The 11,294-nt window shown below is 33.5% G+C and overlaps 1 long non-coding RNA gene across 1 annotated transcript; it reads right to left on the bottom strand.

The window, feature by feature from the left end:
• Positions 1-557: 557 nt before the first annotated feature.
• Positions 558-10,971, bottom strand: LOC148790807 (uncharacterized). Its single transcript, XR_016077135.1, has 3 exons — positions 10,639-10,971; positions 4,597-4,859; positions 558-831 (listed from the first exon to the last, which is right to left on the bottom strand). It is a non-coding gene; the product is annotated as an uncharacterized LOC148790807 (long non-coding RNA).
• Positions 10,972-11,294: the final 323 nt, after the last annotated feature.

The following is an 11,294-nucleotide window of genomic DNA, read 5'->3' as shown; positions in this document are numbered from 1 at the left end:
AAATATAATGAAAATAAAAAAGAACAAAAAAATAAATATAATAATAATAGAAAAAATAAAATAAAATTTAATGCAAAAGGTTTTTCATTTGTGGTGGCTTATTCTTTTGATTTGCTTTCTTTCTCTTTATTTTGCTTAAATATAGTTTACTTGTGCTTGTTTGGAACGTCATGTGGGCTCCACCTATTAGACCCAGGAGAGGGGTGCTTAACTCCTTCCCTCTTCCATTCAAATCTTTCCAAACTGGTTAGTTGATGCTTTGGACTTTGGAGTCGCTATTTGATAAAAACGATTTTTAATGCTATGCTCGAAGGTCCCATCACCTTCATTTCCATAATTGATGGGTGGTGACTCCAAATCAGTCCAAGTGAGCAATTTTCCTGATGCTAATGCTCACTGGCGACTCCACTAGGGAGTTCTTGGACCATAGGTGGGGCACACATGGGTACCCGTTTGGCTTGATTGCCATTTTTTGTATATATGCATGCTTTTGCATTATTTTCCTTTTGTTATAATAAGAAGTGCTCATTTTTCTAATGATTAGATAATTGCTTTATTTTTGTTCTTGCTTATTTGCTTATTTACACTTTGCACACATCATCTTGCATTAGATTTAGTGTCCTATTGTCTTATAGGAGAGAGTTGTACGTTTAAGCCTCAGGACCAACGTACCCTATACATGTGCTTTAAGAGGCCTCTATTGCCCCAAGATACATATGCTTTAAGATGATCATCAAATGCGTGCAAAGCATCCAACACTTCCTGCTCCGAGCCATCATTGGGATCCTTGCTCTTTAAGAACTTAACAAAAGAAGGGGATATTTTAGATCCCTACAAGACCAAAGGAAATTGATGCTAGAGTGAGTAAAAGTGGGGCACGGATATTTTGAAGGAGAGAGAGAGAGAGGGGGTCGAGGTTCGAATGAATGAAAAAAATAGAATGAAAAAGTGGGGCACGAATATTTTTGTGCTACAAAATAAATACTTTTTTTACCCTACACCCAAGTTTTATTCTGGAAACAATGAATCCTATGACAAGAATTTTTTTATCCAAACACCTTTATCTCATCCATTCTTGCTCATTCTTGCCCCAAATGGGCAACATTTAAAAGAATAAAGCCTAGAGCAGTGAATCAAACATGGCCTTACTGTCACAAACTAAAAGGATACACTGCCTACTTGGCAATGAGTCACCTTCTCAAACTAAATAAGACATTGAAAATGGGATAGAGCTTTAAAATTACCAATCCTTTAATATGATGTAAAGCATGGTGATGTTCACTACCAAATCATTAACATACTTCCAAACAAATACAAAAAAATAAAAAATAAAAAACAAATATTCAAATAAAGTAAGGCATCTCAACACTCTTCAAGTTCAATATCAACTTGATGGTTCTCTTCATTGTCAAGTAAAACTATTGTACTATCTACACATGGCCTATCCCAACTAATATCATCATCCATGCTTTGATCATAACATGATATGCTTTGTAAATTTGCTTCAATATCATCTTCTAAGCCATTTTCATGCATATCATATAATTCTCTTGTTTTTATCACAACAGCATTCCAATCAATATCGATTGGATCTTTTACATAAAATACTTGTTCTACTTGAGATGTTAAAACAAATGGTTCATCATGCAAATTCTTTCCCGTTTGACATAACCGCATAAAATTGACAAGTGTAAATCCAAATCCATCCTTCTTGATTCCTTTACTATAGTTTAGAACATCAGCCTAATCACATTGAAATAAAAAGACCTTGCAGTTTCCATGATAATCCAATTCAATGATATCTTAGCACACCATAGTAACTTATATCTCCTATAATGGGATTTTGATCATTGGCACTTGCAAAGTTTGATGTTTTTGCATTAGCAACAATTTCACTATGTTGAGTTTTCCTTTTACCATCATTTCCTAAGTGTGAAACTTAGTCTTATTCATCATAAACTCATCAAATCTTCTAGAAATATTGTTGGATTAATGACCAACCATCTAATATCATTTTGATACTTGTTCAGACCTTGTCTGTTGCATATCTATGACCTAATAAATCCATTAGAAGTTAGTTATGAAAAAAGTTGATTGATAAACTAAATGTACACATGGTACTACATTGTAATAATAATTTCTTACGTTGTTGTAAAACCATTTGTGAAGTTTCTCACTATGAATCCGTTCCATATCTCTTATTTGTCTATGATGAACACATTGCTTAAGAGTGCTCATGTACTCTCTACACGTGATTTAATCTATGTTAGATTTAAAAAATTACATTTTACTTAATTTAATAAAACAATTAGATCTTACTCTTGGATGGGGATGAATTCATCACAATTGAAGAGAACATATTGGTAAATGGTTCACACTTTCCAAATGCATGCCCTATGTGTCGAAAGATAGAAAATTGTTTTTTCATAGAAATATTATTGTGATTCCTGATTGGTCAGTTAAATCTCATCTCCACTAAACAAAATGTTAGACATTCTTCTACAAGATACCCTTCTACAATCAAGCCTTCAGGTTGATTTCTATTACGCACATATGACTTTAATGTAGATAAATACCTATATCAATATGAAATTGGATGAATATGGATTAGGCTTTAATTATTAGTATAGGCATTTAATCAAATCAAACTTTCTAATTACTATCACATACCTCTCAATAGGGTACATCTAACAATATTGTATGGGCCTACATATCATGGCTTCACCCACTAAATGGTTCGACAAATGCACCATAATGTCAAAAAAATGATAGTGCAAAGGCTATTTCCAAGTTGCAAAGAATTAATGCAATTTGAGATTCTAACATTTGAAAATTATGTATTTGGACAACATTGAAATATAATTCCCTAAAGAATGAGCTTAATTCAATCATAATTGAGGCTACATTCTTAGTTAATGTCCTTTGAATAGCCAAGGGAAGTAATTGTTGCATCAAAATACGACAATCATGGCTCTTTAATCCTGAGATTTTCCGCTCCTTTAAGTGCACACATCTTAAAATGTTAGATACGTAGTCATTTGAAACTTTTACTTGCTTCAAGACTTGGAAAAAAATTATTTTTCCTTCTTATCCATTTGTGAAGCATGTTGGAGGCAAATATATTTTATTTTGTCCAATTTGCATTGGATGCAAAGTTGGTCTTATATTCATTGCTTATAAATTTTGACAAGATTTTAGGTTATCTTTGCCTTTTCCTTCAATATTCAATAATGTTTCAACCACAATATTGTTATATACATTCTTTTCAATGTGCATAACATCAAGATTATGATGTAATAAAAGATCTTTCTAGTATAGCAACTCAAAGAAAATACTCTTTTTTTTTCCAATTAAATGAAAGATTTTCATCACATATATTCTTTCCAAATATAACATTAATGTCACCCACCTCTACTAATACATCAGAATCAGAGAGTGAAACTGGTGTATCCCTATATTCTTGTTTACCATCAAAAAATCTTTCATCATTTCTAAATTTATGATCATGATCCAAAAATCGTCAATGACCCATGTAACATATCTTTCAACTTTTTGATAAGTATATAGAACAAGTATCCTTATGGCAACATGGACAAGCTAAGTAACATTTAGTGCTCCAACCAAACCAATTAGCATATCCTAGAAAGTCATTAATTATCCATAATACAACTGTATAAAGTGGAAATTTCTCTTTTCTTGAAGCATCATAAGTTTCTATATCTCCCCATAATATTTTTATCTCATTTACTAAAGGTTGTAAGTACACATTAATGTTGTTACCCGGTGCATAAGGGCTAGGAATAAGTAATGACAACATAAAATAGGGTTGCTTCATACATCCATGGTGGTAAGTTGTATAGTATAATAACAACAGGCCATGTGCTATAGGAAAAATTCATTGTCTTGAATGAATTAATGCCATATATAGTTAATCCAAATCTAACATTACGATTATCCACAACAAATGTAATGTAAGAAGTTAAACATTTTTCAGGCAGGTGACTCATTAGGATGCCTCAACTTTCCATCTTTAAGGCATTCTTCATCATGCAACACATGAAAGAAGTTTTTCCATATATGAATAGCCTTTAAAGCCTTGATGTCAAGAGAAAATAACACAATATCTTCTTTGGAATCTTTCAATTTTTCTTAGATGATATATTGTTATCAAAATCCCACCTAGAAATACCACATGTAATACATGACTCATACTTGACAGTTTTTTCCCAATATGACATACAATCATTTGGGCACATATCAACTTTTTCATAATGGAGACTCAATTCCTTGATGATCTTTTTAGTTTTATAAAATGACTTTGACAATATTTTTCCCTCCAGAAATACTTTTTTAATAGCTCAAGCAACATAGTAAATGATTTGTTGGTCCATTCACCCAAACATTTTATGTGATATAGTCAAAACAGAAAAAGAAAGCATGGAAGATTTCTTACATCCTAGATATAATTCTTTACCAACATCTTCTACCAACTTAAAAAACTTTTGAGCATCATCATTAGTCTCTTGTCTAGGTGCAATGTCACATCATTTGAATCATCATCTGAGCTTAAATAACCAAATACATTATGTAACATACCATGCATATCATCATATGGACCTGGTTCACTATTTGTAGCAGTTGCCTTGTGGTTAGAAGTTGTAGCATCACCATGGTACACCCAATTTGTGCAAGTCTTATTAAACCCCTCACAAATAATATTGTCATACACTTCTGTTCAATTTCTCAACATAGAGTTGTTGCACTTAATACATGAATATAGAATTTTCCCTTCTTGATTTGCATTTGCAAATGCAAAATCAAGGAACTGTGAAGATCATTCCAAGTAAGTCAAGAGTGCCCTGGTCACATAAGTAAGAAGGAATTATACTGATAAAAGAAATAACTCTTATACAAGTTGAAACACAAATACAATGATACATCTACCCATTTGGCATTTAGAGTGAATCATATATGGCTACCTATAGCCCTTAATATGACTGCAAGAGCTTATTACTCCCCTGATGCAATTGCAAATGTATACATAACTTGCACAATAGGAAGAAGCGTCCTTGTGCAGTAGGAAAAGCTAGGTCTGGGAGTGGAAATTTTGGCATGTCATTAAGATTAGGAGTGGAAGTGTTAGTTGTCATGATGATATTATACAAGGATAAAATCATAACCCTATGAGTGTAGAACTACTATTTTGATACAATGACTGAGATTCTATATGAAAGCATCAAGATTTTAAGCTAAAAACATCACATATGTCTACACTTTTAACGGTCTAATAATGGGTTCATCTTCATTTATGTTCCTCAAGTGAAGGTTTCAGAGATAAAACTGAAAACATGCAAATGGATTTCATGTATTTATTCTGTTTCATGGCTTATGCAATATGGCTTCACAAGGAAATCAATGATCTTGTTGTTTGTTCTATTCTGATGCAACTTTTCCCCTATAAAGAGACTAGCTAAATTTGGGTCAGATCCCTGACATTCTTAGTGGTGATCTTAGGATACTTAGATTATGTTCCTACAACCTAAGAAAACCTCCTTGTGTCAATTTACCTCTATCATTAATTTGTATTAATTAAGTCAATAAAAGAGCTTTAATTTTTAAAAACAAATTTTGGCCCTTGTTCCAACACAAATCCCAAAAAGAAAAATTGTTGGGTTGTAGCTGTCTAATTAGCACATGACCCTGACAAAGTTGTAAACCTATGACCTTTGGGTTGTACCCAGATCTAAAGTGATCCAACTCTTTGTTTTCATTTTGGAAGATAACTCCTTGTAACCGCTTTTTTTTTTTTTTTTTGATGAGAGGTCCAACCTATTGGATAGCCTTTCAAACTTTGTTTATCCTCTCTTCTGTCATGGGCTAAATGATCCCTCTATAAACTTTTCCTTGTGAACAGAAACAAATTAGGAATAAAAGCCTAGGGTTGATATGGAATGAATAGGGGAAGTTTCATACATGTTAAGAGGTTAAGTGCACCATTCTATGCACTAGAACAGAACCATTAGGAGGGAAGAAGTTAATGATCCATGGAGTTGAAGGTAGCCATCCATCCAAAGTTGAGGATGTGTGAACAATAATAATATACTAAGATATACATGTAAAGTGCAAGTGTAAGATGAAGCAAACTCAATGCCACAACATAACTAAAAAGCAGATCCAGGGCTACCAAAACTATTAAGAAGCCGAAAGAAAAGGTACCAATAATTGGTTGAAATTTTAGAATATCATAAATTCAGTTTTTTTTTTTTATTTCTATCTCATTTTTTTAAATATAAACCTTGATCTTCAGTCCCAAATATAAATAACAAGGTGATACGGAAAGATATGAAAAGATACTCCAAAAGTGATAAAAAGGCCCTTCATTAGTTTTACAACAAAACCAAAGTACTCTTCCTATTAGACATGGCAAATTGAAACTTGAATCAGATCTAGGTTTATGAACCACATAATTGGAACTTTAGAAAACAAAACAAAGTACTCTTCCAGAGATATTGGGACAATTCAATGGGAAGAAAGAGAAAGGACACTCTCAATCCTTTTTTCATTACTTAAGAAAATGAGAAAATACAAAAAAATATCATTCTTCATTACTTAAGGAGAGAGGTGACAAAACAAAACAACTAAAACAAAGTAGCATCCACAAAGGATTAGATCTTTGATATAAATTGACTGTCCAAACCTCACTCAGTAATAATGAATACCTATAAAAGAGTGTCATATCATGTTGATCCTATCCAACTTTGCCTTTACTCTATTTGAACAGCTAGCATAGCTTCTCTCTTCACAAAACCTTGCTACTATAGAATTAGTTGATTTAGGACTCCACCTGAACAATAAATGCCTTTCATCTCCAGGAGGTCTAAGTAGGAAGTAAGCTGAGGATAATGATCCTAAAACTTTAGAGGAAACCATGACCCAGAGGCATAGTTATGATATCCAAATGAAATTGCCATATCATGGAATCTTTATAGAAATGCAACAACTCCACTGTTGATACTGGTTGCTAAATGGAAACTACACTTTGAGGCTTCACTTTGTTGAGATCATACATTTACTAATGGAAGAAATTATAGTAGTTTGGGAAGGTGAATGTTCAATGTTTATATTCAGGTAGTTTTTAATCAATTACATTTTAAGATGTGCATTCACTATCTTATATTCCAACATTTTAGTCAGTTCAATGTTTCAATGTCCCGGGATGGGGGGTGGGGGTGAAGTACAACATTTGATTGAATGAGAAGATAATGTGTGGATATGTTTGTGTGCATGTTGTTTGCCTTGTTAGTGATTGGAAGCCTTAACTTCAACACATTTACCCATTTTCCCAATTCTTGATTGCAGTGTGTGGTTTTAACTTAGGTATAATTTTGTTTGGCACTTTCAGATTTCTTTCTTTTTTTTTTTTTTTGAGATTAACATGACCATTATATATGTTGGTTTCTTTTGAATTTATTGTTCCAAACAAGTGACCTATTTTAGCTAAATGTATCCATATCACAATACCTATCCATTTCCAAGCTTTATTGATAATTATATGTATAGATACTTTGAACCTCAGTTGGACAAGCACCAAGCAAAGAAGTAAAATTGACAACCAAAGTAAATCCCTCAAAAGAAATAAGTAACTTGGTTCTTAGGACAATCCATGGATTTTGATTAACATGGATTCGACACCACAGTTGGAATTTCCAAATCTGTGAGTCTTCAGATTGCATCATTTGGACTTTTTTTGTCATAATAGTAGAATTTGCAAAACATGGATTTGGAAAATGCAGCCTAGAATCATAGAACCAAACAACTGAGCAAGTTGTGGTTTCATGTTACAATGAATTCTAGACATTGAGTTCTTAAAATACAATTGCCCCATTCCCAAATTGGGGTGGATTGGGGAAATTGGTTTTCACAGGATCCATTCCCAAATTGCATGGGGTTGCTCTATTTGGAAAGGTATTCTCAAAAGTATACATTTGATGTACCCAGGTGTGAGATCTAAGGTGGGTAGAGGGAAGACTGAAGTTTTGGAAAGATCCTTGGCGTTTGGATAGACCTTTAACTTAGGCATTCCCCCTTCTTTTTCAATGTGCAACAAACCAAGAAGTATCAATGGCAGAGTCTTATTTTCTCTCCAATAACACAGTGGTTTGGAATCCTCAATTCATAAGAAACCTATTTGATTGGGAAGTAAATGGGGTCTTGGAGCTGTTGGAATTGTTACAGGGTCAGATTATTGATACAAACGGGAAAGATGAATGGTTCTAGATCTGGAGTAGGTATGGTGATGGCAACTTCCCCTGTAAACAAGTTTGGAATCCTATTTCTCCCTCTAAATCCAACTTCCTTGTGTTGACAATGGTGCAGAACAAATGCTTCTTTGAAATCAATTTAGACAGGAGGGGTCTTCATCTCTCTTCTCTGTTGTGTGGTCTTTGTGGTCTTTTGCTTGAATCCACAGACCGCCTGTGTATCCATTGTCCTATCTCCTCTATAGTGTGGGATCACTTCCTCAAGGCTGTTGGACTTTACTGGGTTATGCCAAAATCAGTCAAAGACCTTATGTTTAGTTGGGAGATTACAGACTTGAAGAAAAAAGGAAAATTAATATGGAAGGCAATTGCTACGGCTGTTCTTTGGGTAATCTGGGCAGAGAGGAACAGAAGAGTCTTTTGTAAAAGGACTAAGAGCACTGATAAGGTAGCACAACAGGCGGTCAGCAAACTGATTTCTTGGGTGTCTTACTCCAGATTTTAAGAACCTGAATGCACCCGACTTGTTTAGATCAAAGTCCATATGGAGTTTGTAACTTTGGCCTAGTGCTCTATCTAGTCCTCATGTGGCAAGCTTCTCTGTTGTAACTTGTATTATCGGATTCAATAATATTTTACTTTACCTTTCAAAAAAAAAAATACAATTACCCTATTACTCGAAAAAAAATTGGCTTCTCATCAAACATAGAATCCTCATTTATTCATACTAAGGCTGCATTTGGCATTCCTTATTTTTAAGGACTTATTTCCTTTTCCCTATGAACACCGAGTTTTTAATTGCAAAAAGGAGATAACTCCTTAAAATAAGGATTGCCAAATGCAGCCTTAGTGTCTTCACATTCAAATTTTATGAATTGTTTATATAGAAAAGAAGAAATTATAGATGTAACTATAGTTAAAAAGCATGCATATAATATGCTTTTTTCTATTATAAACAAACTGTATTGAAACAAATATATTTTCAAAATACAGAAAATTATATGAACATAAAAATTATAGTATGCATATAGCAGGAATTTTTGAAAACTATGGAGAAAAAATATAAATGTTGGAGTTTTAGTATATCATTTACAACATAAACAAATTATACTCACACAAATTCATATATTTAATGAAATATATCAAATAAAAAGCATATCAAAATTTTTGTTTCATATTTTTTTAAAGAAAGAGTATTAAACACTTATAATGACTTTAACTAATCTTTTTACTATATATGGCTTTGTTTTGGCTCTACTTTTATCTTAATATAGGTATTTGGTAACCATGGTCACAACCAGGGACCAATCCAAAGGGGAGTAAAGGGTGACTCCCCAAAACTTTTGAGTTTACTATTTGGGGTTGTTTAGAAGAATCCTGTCCCACCGTTGTGCTATATCAAGAGCATATGGACAAACTGATATCAATTCATATTCAAGGTTCAAAGTATTGATTCTCTCGATATGCAAATCAAACAACTGAAACTCTATTCTTTTTTTCATTTTCGTTCTGGCATTTTATAGGGGCTAATGTCACACCACAAATTATCATTCAAAACATTTAAACCCAGTCAATTCTCAATATATAACACATGGATGCCCCTTAAAAACTATATGTTGTTATATGTATCAAATGATATGCAATGATACATTTAAACCTTCATATATGTAGCCTTCATATGATTCTATTATGTTCCAAGCTCTTATTCTTCTTCTTTTTCTTTATTGACATCAATTACATAATTGAGATAAGGAGTTTTTTCTACCATCTCAATATTGAGATGCATGGTAGATAAGAATTGTAATCATATTATATAATTGTCAACCTGTCACATGAATATGAAGAATTGAATACTTCTACATGCAAGGTAACTTAATTACTAATAGAAAATATATTATTCTCCATTTTTTACTAGAGGAAAGATCTTTTCTCTTTTCTGGGTATTAGAAATCAAAAACTTCAAAGGTCCAAATGGTGGACGGTTGATTAGCAAAAACAAGGGAAGAAATAACAAACTGAGATTTAGAGTCTCTAGAATCTTTCTTCCGATCAGAGATTAATCCAAAAGCCGAAGAAAATGAAAACATTAACCCAGCAATCATTGGAACAAAAAAAAAAAGAAAAATAATGGAAAAATAATTAATAATAACATGATTCAATGTTTAAACAGTTGGGATTTTAGAATCCAAATCTATACAATTATCAAAGAAAACAATGATAGGCTTGGGTTGATGTCGAGAACCAGCTCCATTGTCTCTCCTACTCTCCCTCAAGTCACAATAGTGGCTAAATACAAGATTAATACAATAAACACACAAAGAAAAAAAAAAAAAAAAGATTAAAGAAGACTATCCACTAGGGGCAATAACAGGCTTACCTGATTATGATAGACCTTAAAATCGATCAATGGAATAGGGAAATCGAGGTCGTGCCATCTCCAATCGTCCTCTCTAACAACCATGATGGTGAAGTCAAGGATACTGTGTCGTCTCCAATCATCCTCTCTAACAGCTTGATCAGGGGATCGACGACATCTGAGGGGAGTGGGGAATTTTAGCTGTTGCAGCTCCAGGCCATAGAGATGATGAATAGCATCCCAGTAACGGGGAAAGAGAAGGAAAAGGGAAGGGGAAGAGAGAGGAAGAAAAGAGAGGAAACTAGTGTCACGGGGCTAGTCGTTGGGACCCCGTGCGACACTCGAATGCGATGAGTAAGTCTAAGCAACAAGCAACAACACAAGAAAAGGCAACAAAGATGGCACACGAATTAGATAAAAGGAAAATTGTATTGTATTAATGGATGGCAAGCATAATCACACAGTTAAGTGTCAAGATGATCTCATGCTTAACCTTTACATGCTCATGACTCACTCGACTACCTATCTCCCTTCAAAGAGTACGTTAAGCTTTTGGGGGAGTGACAATAAGAAACATCAAAATGATGAAAAATCATACCATTTAATTATAATAATGCCATTGGCGGTCCCCCCTTACAAAATACATGCAAAGCTCACCCATGACACACATGTTGACA

This window comes from Nelumbo nucifera, chromosome 6, assembly GCF_055504915.1.
Source record: "Nelumbo nucifera cultivar China Antique chromosome 6, China Antique-T2T, whole genome shotgun sequence".
Classification (NCBI taxonomy): Eukaryota; Viridiplantae; Streptophyta; class Magnoliopsida; order Proteales; family Nelumbonaceae; genus Nelumbo; species Nelumbo nucifera.
This window is presented reverse-complemented; position numbering and strand designations above follow the sequence as displayed.